The following is a 23,467-nucleotide window of genomic DNA, read 5'->3' as shown; positions in this document are numbered from 1 at the left end:
TTATGACACACACTGTGCGCAATAAGTTGCATGATGCGCTACTTCATTCCCGACGTCCAAGGCGAGGTACATCTTTGCAAGCATGACACCATGCAGCGCGGTACAGATGGGACCAACAGCATGCCGAATGGACTGCTTAGGATTGGCAGCACTTTCCTTTCATCGATGTGTGTCGCATATGCCTTCAACCAGACAATCGTCGGAGATGTGTTTTAAGGCAACCCGATCAGGTTGAAAGCCTTAGACACACTGTCCAATGAGTGCAGTGAGGTGGAGGTTGCCTGCTTTTTTGGGGGTGACATTATGTGGAGCTGACGTAGCCGCTGGTGGTCAAAAAAATGGTTCAAATGGCTCTGAGCACTATGGGACTCAACTTCTGAGGTCATTAGTCCCCTAGAACTTAAGTAGTTAAACCTAACCTAGTTAAACGTAAGGACATCACACACATCCATGCCCGAGGCAGGATTCGAACCTGCGACCATAGCGGTCTCGCGGTTCCAGACTGTAGCGCCTAGAAGCGCACGGCCACTTCGCCCGGCGCTGGTGGTCATGGAAGGCGCCGTAAGGGCTGTATGATATGTGAATGCCATCCTCCGGCCGATAGTACAACCATATCGGCAGCATGTTGGCGAGGCATTCGCCTTCATGGACGACAATTCGCGCCCCCTACGTGCACATCTTCTGAGTGACTTGTTTCAGGATAACGGCATTGCTCGACTAGAGTGGCCAGCATGTTCTCCAGACGTGAATCCTATCAGACATGCCTGGGATAGATTGAAAAGGGCTGTTTATGGACGACGTGACACACCAATCAATCTGAAGGATCTACGCCGAATCGCCGTTCAGGAGTGGGGCAATCTGGATCAACAGTGCCTTGATGAACACGTGGATAGTATGCCACGACGAATACAGGCATGCATCAATGTAAGAGGACCTGCTACTGGTTATTAGAGGTATCGATGTGTACAGCAGTCTCGACCACTACCTTTGCAGATCTCGCGGTATGGTGGTACAACATGCAATGTGTGGTTCTCATGAGCAATAAAAATGGCGGAAATGATGTTTATGTTGATCTCTATTCCAATTTTCTGTACAGATTCCGGAGCTCTGGGAACAGAGGTGATGCAAAATTTTTCTTCATTTTTGTTGACGATTGAGGTGGTGTCATCGACCTATAAAGCCTAAAGGGCGTGCTGCAATGAAACTGACAAATTTCAAGAATATTAGGCAATACTGATGAGCTAGTCACTAATCTGTCATTTTTCCCCTTCCTTTACGCTGAGACCACCCTTCTAAATGGACATTTCCTGCTTCCACACTTGTTAGATGAATGCGCTGACCAAACGTGAGAAGTTACTTAGCAGAGACCGGCAGTAGGTGCAGTTAGGTTATGAGCTTGCTGCTGGCGCGTTTTACTTCGACTGAACTGTGTCGTGGTATTTTCATGTGTGCATGCAGAGAATGTTCAAGAACACACTAAATTGTTGTTAGTTTCTCTCGTAAATTCGCTATTGAGGTGAAGCCAAAATCTAAACAAGGACATGTCTTTTAGTCTTACAATAGGGAAAAAATTCTTTTTGTATGGGTTGTTAACGCTGAACGATTAGTACTGACTTAGGCTGCAGTCAAAGTGGCACCGATATCGGTGGATTCCGCTGACGACCGGCGTAGGCCAAACACGGCCGATCTTTTCAGATCAGTACACCAGTACGTGCGTGGTAACACTGTAGCCGATCTCATGGCCCGAACGTACAGACTTCGGAACATAATCGGTGAAATTCAAATCAGTTTTTGTTCTGTCACATCCACGGACGTTCCCATTGAGGAAATATGGAATGTGAGAATCTGATAAGTTTAGTCCAAGAAAGAGTGAGTTTGTAGTGTCCTGAGGATGAAAACTCCATAATCGGGATATAGCTTGGAATCTATGGATTGAAATAGCAGGTTTATTGAAACAACAAGTAGGCAAAATCTTTATTGGAAATTTAAGCGTAAATTATAAAAATAATTTCAAGTGAGAAGGGTGACGTGTCCAGTGCTTAAAGTTACTATAGTGGACCTTTTTTGGACTGTGGTAGACTGACATTAATTGTCTGCAAATTATTATTACTGATTACTAGCGTTTTATCCCAACAGTGTGGTGACTCTGTTATATGAAGTGGTTTGAATATGTGGTGTACGGTATGTATGTCCACTTTTCATTTATTGGGTGTTCAGAGTAGCTTATGCTAAACTTTATGCTTGTCTTTCACATGCATGTTGAACGACGGTCATTTAAGGTTAATTGACGTATGTCTGCACAACTTCAAATAAATAGAGCGAGACAGTGTGTTTATCTTACTTTTCAAGGTCACCTGGAATCGTCTCGAGTATGTAACAGAACGTTTCCCCCATCAGTTCATAATTCGTAAAACTTACGTGATTATTCCCTATAACTGAGGACAGTTTGTGCTGCACTCGCCACGTTCGTTTCGAGGTAGGTATAGCTTATTCACATCCATTCGACGTCTTTTTAATAGCAAAAGCTTTAATGCAGCACTCACCTCCAAGCAGAGGCGCCGCGGCATCCATCCCACCCTAGGAGGTCAAATCTGACCTACTTCATGTACAGGATAAATTCTAACCTAACCTCCTTGACCCCGGCAAAAACTGGAGGAGATTGGATGCACTGTGACCACGCTGTTGCCCGAAGTTATCGGGCGATCTCTGGCGACGGTGACTGACGACCGCTGCTGGTGCCACTGTAAGCGCAGCCTTAGGTAGAGCAGTGGTTAGACACTGGACTTGCATTCGGGAGGACAGGTATTCAGTTCCCTCGTCCGGCCAACCAGGTTTGTTTTCCGTGGTGACCCTAAATCGCCCTATAATGCAAGCATGGTTCCATTGAAAAGGGCCGGCCAAGGTGACCGAGTGGCTCTAGGCCCTTCAGTCCGGAACCGCGCGACTGCTACAGTCGCAGGTTCGAATCCTGCCTCGGGCATGGATGTGTGTGATGTCCTTAGGTTAGTTGGGTTTAAGTAGTTCTAAGTTCTAGGGGGACTGATGACCTCAGATGTTAAGTCCCATAGAACTCAGAGGCATTTGAACCTTTGAAAAGGACTTTGCCGATTTACTTCTCCAGTCTGAACGTGTTCTCCCTTTCTAATGACGTCCTCGCGGACAGAACTATAAGCCCTCCGTTTTGTACGTATAGTGGCATCTCTGAGATTTAATGGGAAAGTGTTACATCCAGAGGAAAAAACACCCACTTAAGATAATCGTCGAGGAAAATCGAATCAATCAGGCATTGGTTCAAATGGCTCTGAGCACTATGAGACTTAACTTCTGAGGTCATCAGTCCCCTAGAACGTAGAACTATTTAAACCTAACCAATCTAAGGACATCACAAACATCCATGCCCGAGGCAGGATTCAAACCTGGGACTGTATGGGTCACGCGGTTCCAGACTGTAGCGCCTAGAACCGTCAATCAGGCATTATTTGATAAATAATATCGAATATATAGAAGAGAGCTCAGTTAATTGAGTTAAATACCTTACTTCTTTCTTGAATGTAAAGCTTTCCTTAAGCCGAACTGTGCTACGGTTAAAGCGAAGCTATATACATAAACAGAACCGTATGGCTCAAGACTCCAGTGACTAGCGACACAATTGGTAATTGTAGCATAGCAGGGGACTGCATGTGAACAGAAAGAGCCACAACCGAATCGCTACCCTCTCCAATATTCGTTTTAGTTTGCCTCTTTCTGTGAAATCAGTTGCGTTGCCACTGATGACAGCGGTGTAACGTGTCAGGAGCTAGTTATTGGCGGAAATTTCGGAGTGGTTACTAGAGAATAAGATCTTTCATCTCCATGGCTGCGGGTGACTTCTACTTTGAAACGTGAACTGGCTACGTTCCTTGAGGAAATAAATGTTCAAGATCCCAACCTTGAGAAGTGAATAGCTTTTTGGCAGAGGCAAAAATATTAATAGCAGTGGTCATGGAGTTATGTTCACGTGTATTTATGGTAAAAATTGGGATATCCCGTGTTTCATGTTTAATATTCATATTCCTTAGCCTGTACGTTTCAAAATTAATTGACTGTACTCTACGGGACAGTAATCTGGTGATCCCAAAAATAAAATCTGTAATGCTGTACTAAATTTCTTCTCAAGAAAGAAAACAGTCTCCTGAAGGAGACGCAATAACGGTTTCCAGTACACACTTTCTTTCTTTAAAACGGCGTTACCTTAAAATTGGTCATGTACTCTCAACACAATTCACATTTTTTCATACACGATATCTTGTATATTAAGAAAATAGGTAGATTTCTGAAAGGCGTTCTTCGCTGTAGAATATAGTCGACTGATGACTTAGATACGACGGTGTGGAGTATCTTCTCAGGCTCAAATAAATTTCTAGCTTTCTTTAAATATGGGTAAGTGCTGCTGGATAATGTCCTTAACAAAGAGAACGACACTGATACTATCGTGTTAAAGATTAGTGGTAAACTTCTGGGGGCTGTCACGTCGTTTTAATACGGGAGAGAGGGGTGTTATTACTACAAATCGATCTGAAATTGAAAAAGCGCTTGAAACACGTAGAAGTGAAATTTAGTATAACAGTAGCATAACACTATCAGTATTAAAATGGATGTATGGGCACGTTCCGAAACCCAATAAATTAAAAACAAAAAAAGTAGATGGTGGATAACCTTTTACAAGACGCTAGTGCACTCATTTGCGTAGCAGTGCCCCAACATTTTCAGATCCTTCCTAATAGACCTAACAGCAGATGTCAAAGAGAAGTATTCCAGCTATCAGAATATTATCAGACACACTGAAAAATTATCGACTGAAAAAAAAAGCCACGACCAAGGATCGAATATGTACGAGCGGTTTGGTAGGCTAATACCTTGACTGTTCTACCAGCGACTTCGCTCTGCTGGGCACATTGAATGACTGGCTCTCAAGCTTTCATCTACATCTACATGACTACTCTGCAATTCACATTTAAGTGCTTGGCAGAGGGTTCATCGAACCACAATCATACTATCTCTCTACTATTCCACTCCCGAACAGCGAGCGGGAAAAACGAACACCTAAACCTTTCTGTTCGAGCTCTGATTTCTCTTATTTTATTTTGATGATCATTCCTACCTATGTAGGTTGGGCTCAACAAAATATTTTCGCATTCGGAAGAGAAAGTTGGTGATTGAAATTTCGTAAAAAGGTCTCGCCGCGACGAAAAACGTCTATGCTGTAATGACTTCCATCCCAACTCGTGTATCATATCTGCCACACTCTCTCCCCTATAACGCGATAATACAAAACGAGCTGCCCTTCTTTGCACCCTCTCGATGTCCTCCGTCAATCCCACCTGGTAAGGATCCCACACCGCGCAGCAATATTCTAACAGAGGACGAACGAGTGTAGTGTAAGCTGTCTCTTTAGTGGACTTGTTGCATCTTCTAAGTGTCCTGCCAATGAAACGCAACCTTTGGCTCGCCTTCCCGACAATATTATCTATGTGGTCCTTCCAACTGAAGTTGTTTGTAATTTTAACACCCAGGTACTTAGTTGAATTGACAGCCTTGAGAATTGTACTATTTATCGAGTAATCGAATTCCAACGGATTTCTTTTGGAACTCATGTGGATCATCGCACACTTTTCGTTATTTAGCGTCAACTGCCACCTGACACACCATACAGCAATCTTTTCTAAATCGCTTTGCAGCTGATACTGGTCTTCGGATGACCTTACTAGACGGTAAATTACAGCATCATCTGCGAACAACCTAAGAGAACTGCTCAGATTGTCACCCAGGTCATTTATATAGATCAGGAACAGTAGAGGTCCCAGGACGCTTCCCTGGGGAACACCTGATATCACTTCAGTTTTACTCGATGATTTGCCGTCTATTACTACGAACTGCGACCTTCCTGACAGGAAATCACGAATCCAGTCGCACAACTGAGACGATACCCCATAGCTCCGCAGCTTGATTAGAAGTCGCTTGTGAGGAACGATGTCAAAAGCTTTCCGGAAATCTAGAAATACGGAATCAACTTGAGATCCCCTGTCGATAGCGGCCATTACTTCGTGCGAATAAAGAGCTAGCTGCGTTGCACAAGAGCGATGTTTTCTGAAGCCATGCTGATTACGTATCAATAGATCGTTCCCTTCGAGGTGATTCATAATGTTTGAATACAGTATATGCTCCAAAACCCTACTGCAAACCGACGTCAATGATATAGGTCTGTAGTTAAATGGATTACTCCTACTATCCTTCTTGAACACTGGTGCGACCTGCGCAATTTTCCAATCTGTAGGTACAGATCTATCGGTGAGCGAGCGGTTGTATATGAGTGCTAAGTAGGGAGCTATAGTATCTGCGTAATCTGAAAGGAACCTAATCGGTACACAATCTGGACCTGAAGACTTGCCCGTATCAAGCGATTTGAGTTGCTTCGCAACCCCTAAGGTATCTACTTCTAAGAAACTCATGCTAGCAGATGTTCGTGTTTCAAATTCTGGAATATTCCATTCGTCTTCCCTGGTGAAGGAATTTCGGAAAACTGCGTTCAATAACTCCGCTTTAGCGGCGCAGTCGTCGATAACAGTACCATCGGCACTGCGCAGCGAAGGTATTGACTGCGTCTTGCCGCTTGTGTACTTTACATACGACCAGAATTTCTTCGGATTTTCTACCAAATTTTACTTTCTCTCTTTCCAAGTATTAATCCCGACTTGTGGGTCTCCTGGTTAATCGGATGTGGCATTTTAATTTTAAGAGGTGGCTAGATGCCCTTCCTATTAAAAAAACAAATGTGTGTGAAATCTTATGGGACTTAACTGCCAAGGTTGTCAGTCCCTAAGCTTACACACTACTTAACATAAATTATCTTAAGGACAAACACACACAACCATGCCCAAGGGAGGACTCGAACCTCCGCTGGGACCAGCCGCACAGTCCCTGACTGCAGCGCCTTAGAAAGCTCGGCTAATCCGCCATTCCTGTCACCACGCTGTACCCCCTCGGAAGGAATTAGTGTACCCCAACTGTCTGCATCTAGTGTAATCCATGGAACAGTGCGAATTTGTTCAGATGTCCGCGAGCCGTGTAACTGAGGCGGAATGTGTGGACCAGCCTGACATTCACGTAGCGGGATGTGAAAAACCGCCCAAAAACCACATCCAGGCTGGCCGGCACACTGGCCCTCGTCGTTAATCCGCTGGGAGGATTCGATCCGGGGCCGCCGCGGCTACCCGAGTCCAGGAAGCAGCGCGCTAGAGCTCTCGGCTACCCTGGCGGGTGATGACAGGCACTGAAGCTACAGCATTGAAACACAAAAACGTTCATAACTACTAAATTATTAATGTCTGACTCCATATAAAATTAATCAAAACATTTTTTTAGGCGATCTTTTCATGTATGGCACTGAAAATGCCGAAATACGTGTGTCTTCATTTTCAGTATAGAACGTCCTTGCAAAACTTGATCAAAATCAGTGATCCACATGTCTGGCCCACCCCTTGTCAGTGCACTTATTTAGATATGTATGTAAGAAAGGTAGGCCGTATCTTTCTACTATTTCGTTTAGATTAGCTGTCCAAGTGGCTTTTTATTGCATTATTTTAACACAGTGTTGAACACCGAGTAAATTTCTAACTGTCAAGATCGCTAAAATCATTTGTTCATATAGATGACAGGTTCTGGCAATTCTCTGTTGCCATCTTCGGCCCTCTAATAGATGGGACCGAAAATGCTACGTTACAGTGACTGACATAACAGCACATAAGTATATCCAGTTCAGTCCCATCTTTTGCAGATCCGAAGATGGCAACAGAGAATTGCCGAAACAGCTCATCTATATGAATAAATGATTTTAGCCATGCTGGCAGTTGAAAAGTTATTCAGTGTTCATAATACTACATATCGCCACAAGCTGACGATGTCAGAAGTCTTAAAAGACTGAACACCAGGATATTGATACAGCTTTCACAAAGATCACGCCAAGTGCACAAGACGAGAAGATCTACTATTATGCAAGGCATTTGACACTGCTGACCTGGACATCTTACTTTTATATATAAATCTTACTTTTAGATATAAATTAGATCGTTAATTTTTTTAGACAGCCACCTGAAGGTCACATATGGAATAGATGGTTCAACTTCGTGGCAGTGGAAACGTGTATTGTGGAGTCGCACTGGACCCATTATTTTCTTTGTGTTGTATTAGAGATATTTCATATGCTTTGCCATAAAGAGGGTGACCTAAATCTGTATGGTCAAAATTATACAGATAGCAGCGGATAGACAGAACAGGGATTTTGGCGTAGACCTGAGAAGAAGAAGAAGAAGAAGAAGAAGAAGGAGGAGGAGGAGGAACTAGTGGTCATAAATTGATATTTAGATTTTTATTACCATGGATAATCTTACAGTAACAGCTTAAGCTCATAGGAACAATTCGAAGTGACGCTGGCGGACGTAATGCATACATCACAGCGGTACGTAATACTTGATCGCACGCTCTCAAATACCCCTGTTGTCCATTGTACAATGTTGCAGGCAAATAGGGTCTTATCGACCATTTGACCTTCCCCCGGGAGGGGGGGGGGGGGGCGTTGGACGATGGGCATTGAATCTGTGTCACGTGTGACTTTACCTTAATGTAACTGTAATGCTTTCAGCCCTGTGGTTTCTGTTGTTAGTGCAACATTAAACTAGCTGTTCACTCTGTGATATTATTTTGCTTTGTCCACCGCTGACACATAGTATGGGACAGGTCCATTATTAATTACTGTTGTCGCCTTATTAATGTTGTTTGGCGACGTAAATGTTACTTTATGGAGACTGATACAGAACTTGTTACTTCAAAACTTGAGGTTTTATGTCAGTTGCAATATTATTTATTGACTTGTTTTTTTGCAGCTTGGTTATGCTTGAAAGAGGATTAAAGGGGTTAATCTTGCAAAGGAAGCTAATGATGCACAAATCATTGTTGTTTTTGCCTGTCGTGAGCATGTATGGAAAATGGTTGAAGGTCGGTGAAACCACGAGTAGGCGACAAGGTGTGAAACGCCCACGCCTCATCACAGAGCATGGAAATCGGAGACTAGCCCACTCCTTAAAGCAAGGTAGTCTACGATCTGTGGCAGATCTTAGAACAGAGTGCAATGCTATTGCAGACGCAAGTGTTTCTGGAGCACACCTTTCAGCGCACATTGTTGAACATGGAGCTCCGCAGCAAACGACCTCTAACGTATCAATAACATCGCCAACTAAGCTTCCGTGGGCACCAGATCACCGAGATTGGACTGTGTAACGATAGAAATGTGTCATCTGGTCGGATGAATAACATTTCTTGTTACACCACAGCGATGGTCGTATTCTGATAACGCTGTCATCCAGACGAACGGCTGCTCGAAACATGACACCCCCCTCCCGCCACGGGCGCAAGCCGGTGGGAGCAGTATTATGCTATAGGGGACATTCATTTGGTCTTCCATGGTACCTGTGTTAGTAAACAAAGGCATCATGGCAGCTGTGGACTACGTGAATATTATTGCAGAACATCTTGCAACCTTTCGTGCTTGATGTTTTCCCCGTCATTGTTGTCAACTTCCAGCAGGATAAATTCTGTCTGTGTCACAAGTCAAGCCAGGATCGTGCAGCAGTTGTTTGAGGACCATGATAGTGAATTCACGCTGATGTCTTGGCCACCTAATTCGCCTGCTCGTAGCCCGATGGGACACATCTGGGACGCTATCTGGCGCCAACTCTGCGCCAACAAACCATGCGCCCGTAATTTAAGCCAGTTGTGTTACTTGTATGTAGACATATGGTGCCTTTTACCTCCAGAAACCTACAAAGGGCTTCTGAAATCCATGTCACGTAGAGTCGCTACAGTATTACGTTCCATCGGTGGAGCAAAACGCTACTAAGCAGGTGGTCCTAATGTGACGCTCTCGCTCTGCTAAACAAACTCACGATGATTTTTATAAAAGACATATTTGTGACGCTCTCGCTCTGCTAAACAAACTCACGATGATTTTTATAAAAGACATATTTACGCCAGTGACTGTAACACTTTATTTATTTCACGATTGCAATTTCGGCCATTATCAAGTGCAGCTGAAAAACACAGAATGTTTTTAAATTATTTAACAAGATCGTTGTGTATCTTGATATTCGACCGATTACACAAAATGAACAATGCAATTGCGTAAGCATGTTACTTCCTTTTTTGTGACTTTAAGCCATGTCAACTTAAACAAGTATAAAACGTTAATTAAACTCACGATGAGTCTCGCGTATCTTCTCTGCCTCTTTAGTCCAAGCTGGTAAATATTTGTAGCGACCGAGCAGTGTTCAGAAAAACAAACCAGTCGAACTTTTCTTATCCTTCTGTTCTCTGCATAATTAAACGATGGAAGCAACAGATTCACGCTACAGTTTTTCAGAGATCGGTTTCTAAAATTAATCTGCGTGCCGTTTTCGAAAATTTTATCTTTCTAGTGTCGTATTGACTGTTCTGGCCTGTTAGAGCCCTATTTTATGTAATAAATAAACAATGCCTCGTCTCTATTGACGTTATAGCCCATACCTTGTTAAAAAGTTCTGGTCGGACAGTGCATGTTATTTTACTGTTCACTGATTTTTAGGGTTCTTCCTCAAATATTAGGCTGCACCATTTCGAAATGGTTCAAATGGCTCTGAGCACTATGCGACTTAACTTCTGAGGTCATCAGTCCCCTAGATCTTAGAACTACTTAAACCTAACTAACCTAAGGACATCACACACATCCATGCCCGAGGCAGGATTCGAACCTGCGACCGTAGCGGTCGCTCGGATCCAGACTGTAGCGCCTAGAACCGCACGGCCACTCTGCCGGCCATTTCGAAACATAGCAGCATTATCGACAGGCAAAAAGTAAAAGCAATCATAGTTCTTCACTAGACACCTTACCTACGGCGAAAGGTATGCCATTGTCTTTTTTTTTTCGATATGCTCCAGAACACAGTGCTAATGAAATTAGTCTCCTGCTGTTGGCAATACAGCTACTAAGGGAGGGGGCGAGGTTTAGGGGGGGGGGGGTTACATAACGAAACAATTTCACAATATAGTTTTTGCAATAGGTAATGTGACAGCCACCGGATGTAACTTGTGAATCTAATGAACGACGTTCGAATTACCAAGACCACTAGAAAATCTGTCAGAGTACAACGCCAAATTTCTTCTTGCGCCGGGAGGTACATATTCTCTGGACGCATTATCGAAATATGAGTCAGCGAGCGACTCGTGGTACATTACGGGCAAATGCTATTCAGTGTAATGGCTCTAGAGTGGCAGGAAATGTGTAACAACTAGGAAACTGTTAATAGTTGTGATTGCAGTGCAACGGACCAAACTGTTCACGTAACTCACCTGGGCAGCTGTGACAGTTTTGATTCTAAAAGAATTAGTCGTGAAAGGAAAGAGAGAGAAAATGTTTTATATCGTCAGCTGGTATCGCCACCATTTGCGGTCGGAATGATTGAATACTGTGTCAAATGGTAACCAAGTAATTTTATCTCACAGTTTGTAAAAACAGTACTTGATGAAGACCTGATGCTGCTTTCAGTCATTCTGGTGACGGCCGGTAGTAGCCCGTTATAAAAGAAATTGTATGAGTGTGTCAAAGAAGATGTTAAGTGAACAAATTCTATTGTCACAACAAAATGTCATATATATGGAGACAGAAAAGAAGGGTAGGGAATACTGGCAAGGTATCACAAGTTCGTAATGAGAGATTAAAAATATATCTTCCCATGGCTTTAGTACGAATACTGCTGCACAACTACGCCTTAACAGACATAAATTGCGTGTGATTTTATAAATGACTGAAAATATGTGTGTTGCATTTCTTTTAGTGATAAGTGCGTCAGTTGTAGCTAGATTGAAGCTCGTCTATCCACTATTAACCATTTATAAATGTTATTTCACCTCTAGCATGTGTATTTTACGTGTACAGTACATTTTTCCGTAGCGAACTTCGAGAAACTGTTGGTATGGAGTGTCTTTCCAGCGTGTAACAGCACCATGTTCGAACAGATAATATCCTTCCATGATAATTCGGTTGGTAGTGACCGAACGACTTTTGATGACACGTAGCCTAGTAAGGAATTCCATTTAGTTATGCCTTCTCTGCGGGTTTAGATGAAACCAACAATACTACGCGGAAGGCGTAAGACTGAGTGATATTTTTGTGTTATGTGTCAGCAGTGCTTTCGCAATTGGATGTCTTCTAGCCGGCTGTAATGCTCTTGACTTCCTCATAGTGACAAATACGGGGAATTCCCAACGTAGACAAGGCTACTAGCTTGTATCAAAAAGGTAATCACGATGCTAACTCTGCAGCATTTCCTTAGTGAATGTGTTCTCTGATATTTGCAAGAATTCATTCTTTAAGATAAAGGCGACTTACCTAGATTAAGCTTATCCATGGCCAGTTGGTTTCATATCACTCATTTTTATAGAATATGTATACATACACACGTTATCCACACATTCGTTATGTATGCATATTCTGTAAAAATGAGTGATGTGGTGCCAACTGATCATCACGATGGAAGCAAGCAGATGGATACTATCAACATACCGCCCATACTGTCGCAAGCCAGCACCCAGCATTATTCTTGAAATAGCTACGTAACTTCTTAAACACCATCTGAAGATGAGCATAAAACGGTTCGAAGACTAGTTCATGGAATGAATAAATAACTATTTCAAAACATTGACTGGTTGCAGTTTTACGTACTTACATTTACATTTTGTAGTTTTCTGATAAAAAAATTTCATAAAATATTCCTTTCCTTCTTCAGATGTCCATGGTTAGTAATTTTTTTATTTATAATTACTGTTTTCCCTCATTGTTTCTACAAGAAGACTGCAAAATGGTTCAAATGGCTCTGAGCACTATATGACTTTAACATCTATGGCCATCAGTCCCATAGAACTTAGAATTACTTAAACCTAATTAACCTAAGCACATCACACAACACCCAGTCATCACGAGGCAGAGAAAAAGAAGACTGCAATTAGTGATAAAGATGAGTCTTATTGTTGATATTATCCTCTCGCGAAAACGTTTATTTATGAAATATTGTCTTTGTCTGTTGATACAGTGCATGATGATTATATTTGTTTTGTGGGGCTCTGAACTGCGCAGTTCATCAACATCGATCTTCTGCAAATCACATTCATTGAACCACATTCACAATAACTCTCTATTATGCCAATCTCGAACAGCGCGCGGAAAAGACGAACACCTATTTCTTTCCGTGCGAGCTCTGATTTCCCATGTTTTATTATGACGATCACATCTCCCTATGTTGATCGGCGTCAACAAAATATTTTCGCATGCGGAGGAGAAAGTTGGTGATTGAAATTTCGTGAAAAGATTCCGCCGTAACGAAAAACACCTTTGGTTTAATGATGCTCAAGGCAAAGCCAGTATCATGTCAGTTACACTCTCGCCCTTATTTCGCGATAATACAAAACGTGCCCCCGTACAAATTCCCAATCGTTTCACTGTCCAGTCCCGCCACTTTTCCCTATGATGATGAGATGATGAGAACAACAGGAACATCCATTCCTCGTGGACAGAAAAATCCCCGAAACTGTCGGGAATCAAACCCGTGATTCAGAGGCAGCAACGCTAGCCATTAGACCACGAGCTGTAGATTGTTGCCACAATGGAACTAGACATTTCAATTACAGTATTGATACACCACTGTTTCTAATACTTCCAACGGAGTGAAGACTCTTACATAACACACAAAACACTGTAGTATTGGGGCAACATTCTACGAGTGCACTCTGCATTGTTGCCAGATATATCCAAGATGGCAGCGATGACGTCATCCAAGATGGCGTCGTGTAGATTTGGCAACAGCGCATGACATCATCCAAGGTGGCGGCCATGACGTCTTTCTAGATGTCGGCTTTTGGTGGGAAAGTACCACGCCTCTCGCCCCTCCTCCAGAAAAATGGCGCGAAGTTCAAATTCCAACAGGATAATGTATCACACCACGCTTATCTCTATCAACCTTAGAAAAACGCGGGAAGATAGGTCACTTGGGCTACCTCCAATAACCCAAGTCACCTGACCGCCACCTCCTCCTATGAACTGGCGCAAAGTTTGAATTTTGGTGGTAAAGAAAGGTCACTTGGGGTTTTGCTACCAACCTAAGAAAATTACGGAAAACAAAGCTCACCTCCACTAACCTAAGTCACCCTACTGCCACCTCTTCCTAGGGGTCGGTGGGAAAAGGACTCAGTCTGCACTAAGCTGATGGTGACATGAAGGAGTGTACTCTATTTACTTTGGAGCAATTTAGTTAGGGATGGAGTATATTTATACAGTGATACAGAACACACGCCCTGACATGCCCCACAGCATACACACCTGCAAACTACTACTACTACATAACTCATGTATGCTCTACACACACACACACACACACACACACACACACACTTGCTAATTGTAAACTGTCAAAAATAACTCATTGCACAGCCTACAGACATGCAAACCACTCGTAAATAATGCAATACATTTACATCCAGAGAGCCAAACAACTCCGAAATTTTCAAAATAATAATCCATCTAAAAGACTCTGCAAACATGCTTGCTAATTGTCAACTATCAAAATCATGCACCAGTCTTTATTTAAACAATTATAGACAGCACCACCATCCAGTGTGTTCACCAGAAGGTCTGGACTCCCACAGAATTAGTACACACTACCACCAGCAGAGGGTGCTGTCGTCAGTGATGTCATCTGATAAGGCAACTACCATTATTCAAGATGACGGCATACAGTGTGTCCACCACAAGGCCTAGTACATATTGACACCACCAAACAGCGACTGTGGACTTGGAATGACTTTTCGCCAATGCCACATCCACCTGGACTTGGAAGACAAAAGTATACCATCTGGTGAACAAGATGTATGAGACAGGCGAAATACCCTCAGACTTCAAGAAGAATATAATAATTCCAATCCCAAAGAAAGCAGGTGTTGACAGATGTGAAAATTACCGAACTATCAGTTTAATAAGTCACAGCTGTAAAATACTAACGCGAATTCTCTACAGACGAATGGAAAAACTAGTAGAAGCCGACCTCGGGGAAGATCAGTTTGGATTCCGTAGAAATGTTGTAACACGTGAGGCAATACTGTCCCTACAACTTACCTTAGAAGCTAGATTAAGGAAGGGCAAACCTACGTTTCTAGCATTTGTAGACTTAGAGAAGCTTTTGACAATGTTGATTGGAATATTCTCTTTCAAATTCTGAAGGTAGCAGGGGTAAAATACAGGGAGCGAAAGGCTATTTACAACTTGTACAGAAACCAGATGGCAGTTATAAGAGTCGAGGGACATGAAAGGGAAGCAGTTGTTGAGAAGGGAGTGAGACAGGGTTGTAGTCCCTCCCCGATGTTATTCAATCTGTATATTCAGCAAGCAGTAAAGGAAACAAAAGAAAAATTCGGAGTAGGTATTAAAATCCATGGAGAAGAAATAAAAATGTTGAGGTTCGCCGATGACATCGTAATTCTGTCAGAGACAGCAAAGGACTTGGAAGAGCAGTTGAATGGAACGGATAGTGTCTTGAAAGGAGGATATAAGATGAACATCAACAAAAGCAAAACGAGGATAATGGAATGTAGTCGAATTAAGTCGGGTGATGCTGAGGGAATTTAGATTAGGAAATGAGACACTTAAAGTAGTAAAGGAGTTTTGCTATTTGGGGAGCAAAATAACTGATGATGGTCGAAGTAGAGAGGATATAAAATGTAGACTGGCAATGGCAAGGAAAACGTTTCTGAAGAAGAGAAATTTGTTAACATCGAGTATAGATTTAAGTGTCAGGAAGTCATTTCTGAAAGTATTTGTATGGAGTGTAGCCATATATGGAAGTGAAACATGGACGATAAATAGTTTGGACAAGAAGAGAATAGAAGCTTTCGAAATGTGGTGCTACAGAAGAATGCTGAACATTAGATGGGTAGATCACGTAACTAATGAGGAAGTATTGAATAGGATTGGGGAGAAGAGAAGTTTGTGGCACAACTTGACCAGAAGAAGGGATCGGTTGGTAGGACATGTTCTGAGGCATCAAGGGATCACCAATTTAGTATTGGAGGGCAGCGTGGAGGGTAAAAATCGTAGAGGGAGACCAAGAGATGAATACACTAAGCAGATTCAGAAGGATGTAGGTTGCAGTAGGTACTGGGAGATGAAGAAGCTTGCATTAGATAGAGTAGCATGGAGAGCTGCATCCAACCAGTCTCAGGACTGAAGACCACAACAACAACAACAATGACTATGTAAAAATAAGAACCGAGTCGACCTCGCTGAAATTCTGTATTGTTCCAGAAATGCTTAATGCTCACTTTCTTGATGTCTCAGCATGTATGCACGGAAGTTCTTGCCCTAACAGAATCTGCTTACGAAAATAGCCCATAATAACATCAAATGCAGTGTTCCTCGCGGACTTAATGAGGTACCCCCTCGATCACGTGTTACCCTTCCTGCTTTCAACACACACAAACGTACCCTTCACTATGTAGAGGCTCCTATATCCCAGCACAAAGGATGTCAATGAATCGAGCATTATGATTGGCTCTTATCGAATTTACCCGCCGAATAACTGATGCCATCGGTATCGAAGTACCATCCATCTTTTCTTTCTTTCTGCACACGGGACTTTCATCAGTAAAATTAATTTGCACACGTTGCTAAACTGCACGTGCAAAGTTGTCTACACATCGTCAAATACATATTAGACGCACAAGAATATTTGAAGCCAGGAACATATTTACCAGTCTATCTACTTCCGCCACAGTCTGACACCATTCGATGTACACGTAATTTATGTTCTTGACAGTTGTCCTTCTGGACACCAATCGATGTAAACGTAATTTGTCCTCTTGACGGTTGTGCTTCTTAGAACGAATCTCAGTACCTATAGCACACATAATTTTCCACGTAAAAAATCTCTCGTGGTTAACCATGTGCTGTATCTATATGTCGCTCACGATAGGACACGCTGTCATCCTCTCTAGTCATGCCACACATAAAGCCTAATAACTTTACAAGTCAATATTTACACATTTTACACAACATAAGCCCGTAACTTTACACCGAGCGAGGTGGCGCAACACCGAGCGAGGTGGCGCAGTGGTTAGCACACTGGACTCGCATTTGGGAGGACGACGGTTCAATCCCGTCTCCAGCCATCCTGATTTAGGTTTTCCGTGATTTCCCTAAATCGTTTCAGGCATCATGGTGTGATGCATTATCCTGTTGGAGTTTGAACTTCGCGCCATTTTTCTGGGGGTAGGGAGGGGCGGAAAGGTGGGCGTGGCACTTTCTCGCCAAAAGCCGCCATTTTGGGTAACAGTACTTGCGTCGTCAGTGACGTCATGGGCGCCATCTTGGATGACGTCATTGCCGCCATCTTAGATGCATCTGGAAAAAATGCAGCGTGCAGTCATATGAACGTTGCCCCAGTACTCACAGTATGGCATGTAAATGAGTAGAAGCAACAGAAACTCTAAATACTTCTTTGTTTATACTGGGGGAACTACACTAATGGTACCAGTCTTTAAAGCGAAGTTATGCCTGGTAAAATGTGATTTAGTAAAATATGTACGAACAAACTTACTGGCAAATCTCAAAACGTGGAAAATGTTTTGGAAACAGGATGAAACGAGATCTGTTTTGGAATGTCAAATAGGAAGATTGTTTCGTTGAATTGAGTTCTAAAAATTGCACTTCATTTATCTGGAAAAAAATTTTGGTATGTTGTACCTATTCGATGACGTTATCGAAAAATATTCGTTATACTGATCAGCTAAGCAAAATTTAAGGAAAGGACAAGCAGTAGAATTATCCAAGTGCTTAAAAATTGCTGTAGTGGGACGAACATCCAGCTGATTTCCCCTTGGTGGGCGGCATATTTGTAGTTTTTGTTGGCTGTGGAGTGGGAAAGTGTGACCAGACAAAACTTGTTCTTTATAGTTTTTGACGCCGCAAAGACACAGTATGTTGATAGAGTACTTAGACAAAGAAAGATGGCAGTAGCTGGGCACTGCAGACTTAATTCGGTAGTACACAAGGTGAACGAAAAATTAAAATTCTTTACTTAATCGTTGCTCAGTTTGTCAACACAAGCGAGATTTTTTGACGTCATTATGGAACTGGTAGAATACGACAAAAAACTTCAAGACAAAGAGTTTAATCGTATTATTCGACGACAATAATTTTGTCATCTTCCCATTTGAAATTCTGACGTTGATTTCTTTTCCTCTACTACCAAGCGAGTTATCAATCACTTCATCCTTAAATGTGTGTAACACATTTACCGGGAAAGACAGGTTCACTCAGTTTTCTAGTAATAGGCTTGGTGCTGTACGTCTGTGACACTAAATGTGTTTATTGAATAAGAGTGTTGAATTTCATGTATCAGTCGGTAAAGTTGTATGAGACATCACTTTTAGTCGACACCAGAGGGTGTCTTATAAAGACGTTAAGCATATCTGAGATGTATCCCAGCAAGCAGATGTTCGTCCACATGTTACTCTGTACTGAACAGACCTGAAGTATTATTAATTGTCGACTTTGTCACCACACTTATCCAGTAACTATTGCAGCTGCACTTTGGACTCCGAAAAACTGTCTAGAATGCCTCTTTAGGTATACGCTCTGATTATATACCAGTTGATGCCAGTGCGTGTAGACGCTCATACTGCTTCGTCAAATAATGTTTTTGGCCATATAATGTTATTCATATGGTCTATAAATTTAATCGTCTCTTAGTTCCCGTAACGAGTCTTCCATTGCATCGAAGAGGCGAAGTGTTTAAGACGCCGGACTGCTATTCAAGAGGAGCAGGGTTCAAATGCCCATCCGGCCAAGCTGATTCAAGCTTTCTCACCTTTTCCCTGTATTATTTCGAGCGGATGTGGGGATGGCTCTTTCAGAATAATCCTGCTACCGACTTCCTCCGCATTTCTGTATCTGAACTGCGCTCCGTCTGACCTCAAATTTGACTCAGCGTTCAACTATAACGATCTACCCCTTGACCTAAATGGGCAGTACAGATCTTATTGTGATAGATAATAAGTTCCCTGTGAAGCATGGCATTTGATTGTGAGGGAAGAAATTGTAACTCATCATTTACCGAGCCGGTAGGGGCGGATTTTCCCAGTATATGTACATTATCAATTGTACTATAGTGCTGACTAGCGAAAAGACTAAATCTTGTTTGAAGGCTGTTTTCCCACTGTCAAATACTATATGGGCTGTACCAGCATTTTACTTCCTCCGGTGAAACCAAACAGTACCGACCTAGTTAGAGTATATACACTCCTGGAAATGGAAAAAAGAACTCATTGACACCGGTGTGTCAGACCCACCATACTTGCTCCGGACACTGCGGGAGGGCTGTACAAGCAATGATCACACGCACGGCACAGCGGACACACCAGGAACCGCGGTGTTGGCCGTCGAATGGCGCAGCTGCGCAGCATTTGTGCACCGCCGCCGTCAGTGTCAGTCAGTTTGCCGTGGCATACGGAGCTCCATCGCAGTCTTTAACACTGGTAGCATGCCGCGACAGCGTGGACGTGAACCGTATGTGCAGTTGACGGACTTTGAGCGAGGCCGTATAGTGGGCATGCGGGAGGCCGGGTGGACGTACCGCCGAATTGCTCAACACGTGGGGCGTGAGCTCTCCACAGTACATCGATGTTGTCGCCAGTGATCGGCGGAAGGTGCACGTGCCCGTCGACCTGGGACCGGACCGCAGCGACGCACGGATGCACGCCAAGACCGTAGGATCCTACGCAGTGCCGTAGGGGACCGCACCGCCACTTCCCAGCAAATTAGAGACACTGTTGCTCCTGGGGTATCGGCGAGGACCATTCGCAACCGTCTCCATGAAGCTGGGCTACGGTCCCGCACACCGTTAGGCCGTCTTCCGCTCACGCCCCAACACCGTGCAGCCCGCCTCCAGTGGTGTCGCGACAGGCGTGAATGGAGCGAAGAATGGAGACGTGTCGTCTTCAGCGATGAGAGTCGCTTCTGCCTTGGTGCCAATGATGGTCGTATGCGTGTTTGATGCCGTGCAGGTGAGCGCCACAATCAGGTTGCATACGACCGAGGCACACAGGCCCAACACCCGGCGTCATGTTGTGGAGAGCGATCTCCTACACTGGCCGTAAACCTGTGGTGATCGTCGTGGGGACACTGAATAGTGCACGGTACATCCAAACCGTCATCGAACCCATCTTTCTACCATTCCTAGACCGGCAAGGGAACTTGCTGTACCAACAGGACAATGCACGTCCGCATGTATCCCGTGCCACCCAACGTGCTCTAGAAGGTGTAAGTCAACTACCCTGGCCAGCAAGATCTCCGGATCTGTCCCCCATTGAGCATGGTTGGGACTGGATGAAGCGTCGTCTCACGCGGTCTGCACGTCCAGCACGAACGCTGGTCCAACTGAGGCGCCAGGTGGAAATGGCATGGCAAGCCGTTCCACAGGACTACATCCAGCATCTCTACGATCGTCTCCATGGGAGAATAGCAGCCTGCATTGCTGCGAAAGGTGGATATACACTGTACTAGTGCCGACATTGTGCATGCTCTGTTGCCTGTGTCTATGTGCCTGTGGTTCTGTCAGTGTGATCATGTGATGTATCTGACCCCAGGAATGTGTCAATAAAGTTTCCCCTTCCTGTGACAATGAATTCACGGTGTTCTTATTTCAATTTCCAGGAGTGTAGTATCTACTTCAAGTATTGAATTTTACCCGCAACGTTCTCTCACAGCTACATGCTCTCGGCTTGCGTGCCCCCATTCGCTGAAACCTTTTTGTGTACGTAATATAGCAGTAACCTTGCTGTCGGTATCTGTCAGATATAATCTTGAGCGGTCACGAAAAAACACTGTGTGGTTCCACGTCATCCATGCTCTCAAAATCGAAATATAGTAGGTTTTTAAAACGTATTTTATTTAATCTCTACAGAGCAGAAGATATGTGGGTAATAAAAACGTTTTGTCACCGCCCTATAAATACGCATGGCGAAATTCTGTGTAGGGGCGATGCCATAAACTCATCAGTTGCTCTAGGTATCGTAACGCATTCGAGTAAAGCATTAACTACGTCAACAAAGACTATATGCAAAGTTCTTTTATTTTTTCTTTTAGCGATATTTTTTCTAGCAGTGTTTCAGACAGTTATTCCGAAATAACGACCGTAGGATCCCATTTAAGACTGTAGAGAATGAGTCGTAGAGCAATAGGACTGCACTGTGGCAGTGATGTTCGTTGGACATTTAGAGAAGCTGGGGAATAGGTAACACACACACACTTACGGCTGAGAAAATTTTGACTGAAAACCGCCCATATCTTGGGCAATACGGCATTCTCCATGCAGTACCATCGGCCAGTAATTCATGGGAATCATAGGACCTGTGCGTAGACATTTGGTGCGACATATCTACGGAAACCTACCAAAGACTTGTTGAATCCATGTCACGCAGATCTGCTGCTGTGCTGCGTTCCGTAAGTGGACCAATAAGCTATTAATGTTTTGACTTATCAGCGTAAGTTGGGAGAGGGTTCAGTGTGGAATGCTGAATGCTTGGAAGTGCACCATTCAGTAATTGTGGAGACGAAGAACTGCAAGCACATTTTTATTTCTAAGGAATTTGTACATTGGGTAATTTCAAGTACAGTAAACTAAAGTGATTTTCAGAAAGGAGATGTAAGTTTAAAATTTTAGTAAATTAGCTGCATCACTTCCAAACTTGGATTCAGATAGTTTGAGTTTTAAAAGCAGTTGCAGTCAGCAGTACACATCGGCCGTGTGTTTATCCTGTATGCAGAAAATTAGACCATGACTGACTTTTCGAATTAGCGTCAGAGTTCAGCAGAATATCGAATAGACAAGTCAGTACTAACTTCTTTTAAATGGATCAACTTTTTTTTTTCTCGTGGTTCAAGTGAATCGGCACAATGCTAGCATTTGAATAGGAGATAATCGTTCCTTAGTCGATTGGCAGTGATTGGATTTGAATTTTGACGTTATGCACAGCTTTTGTATGCAGAATTATTGATATTTGTTTTAAAAGAAGTAATAGACTTGATATGATATTTGGACGTGATACAAAACTATTTGTTTCCCAACGACAGTTGGAATTGGGTTACTTTTATTGTGGCACAAAAAAGTTGCCGGCATCGCTGCTGTTTCTAACTAGATGCACTAAAAGATAATGTTTGTCTTCAGTTTCCTCGCAGATCACATAAACCGATCTACCCTATATTCATGCATCTGCTTTTTAGAAACAATCTTTGTTTCATGTACGCCTATTACTGCTCATCTTCTAAATCTGAAGCTTTGCAGTTTTAATGCTGTGAATTAAGTGACGCGATAAGTTGCTTCGCATGTCTCGAGGAAATGACCACCATTTTTCTCCTGTCGCTCATTCTGAAAGCATCAAACTTTGAACCTTTACGTCCCAGCTGATGCAATTTAAAATATAAATTTGAAATCAGTCTCTGGTTCGAAAAGTCTGCATTGTACTTCGCCCAGATTTGGTCGTATAAGTTTACATGGTTCCTGCAATAAGAAGCGTCCTGTTGTGTGCTACAGTTTTGTAGCCACGCGGTGTGAGGCGTCTTCTCACGGTCTGCGCTGCTTCCCCCCGTCGGAGGTTCGAGTCCTTAGCGTAATTTAGATTAAATAGTGTTTAAGCTTAGGGACCTCAGCAGCTTGGCCCCGTAAGACCTCATCACAAATTTCCTATTTTCCAGTTTATAGGCTTGCGGTGAGGTAGCTCAGCAACCAGTCGTCAGGTGCACAACAAAACATAGGTTGGTTCCAGCTGCTGCAATCGACTGATTTTTCTCGTGCGAAGTTTTATTCTGTATTTTGAAGTAGCAGCTGATAGGATATAACATTACACAGGCAGTGTAGTAATACCGACTGTGGTCGTGTATTGAGTAGTGTCTTGGAAATTGGCATCCACGTGAGCTATAATCTGCGATTCTGCAAATGAGTTCAAGAAATATGCATGTGGTTTCTGGCCAGTGTTGCATTAAATTATGTGGTAAAGAAGAAAAAGTGTTGCCACAGTTCATCATTCAAGGGTAAAAGTAGAAACACTGGACATACAACGAAGCAAGACTGACTCTCTCTCTCTCTCTCTCTCTCTCTCTCTCTCTCTCTCTCTCTCATCTTCGACAGAACATAGGCAAACACGTGAAATAATATTCTCTCACACCGTTTTCAGTTTTCGTCCTTATTTTCCAGTACCGATCGAATAGAGTATAATGTAATGATGAGCGTGAATAGATGTATTTGCGTGCTGTTAATATGGATTAAAATTTGAACCATAGACCTATCTCTGCTGTTTACTT

The 23,467-nt window shown here is 43.1% G+C and overlaps 1 protein-coding gene across 1 annotated transcript in view; it reads left to right on the top strand.

The window, feature by feature from the left end:
* The window catches only part of LOC126298945 (uncharacterized), an 828,858-nt gene that overhangs the window by 12,641 nt on the left and 792,750 nt on the right, over window positions 1-23,467 (top strand). The gene's annotated exons all lie outside the window — the stretch shown is intronic.

The sequence above is a fragment of the Schistocerca gregaria genome, chromosome X, assembly GCF_023897955.1.
Source record: "Schistocerca gregaria isolate iqSchGreg1 chromosome X, iqSchGreg1.2, whole genome shotgun sequence".
Taxonomy (NCBI): domain Eukaryota; kingdom Metazoa; phylum Arthropoda; class Insecta; order Orthoptera; family Acrididae; genus Schistocerca; species Schistocerca gregaria.
This window is presented reverse-complemented; position numbering and strand designations above follow the sequence as displayed.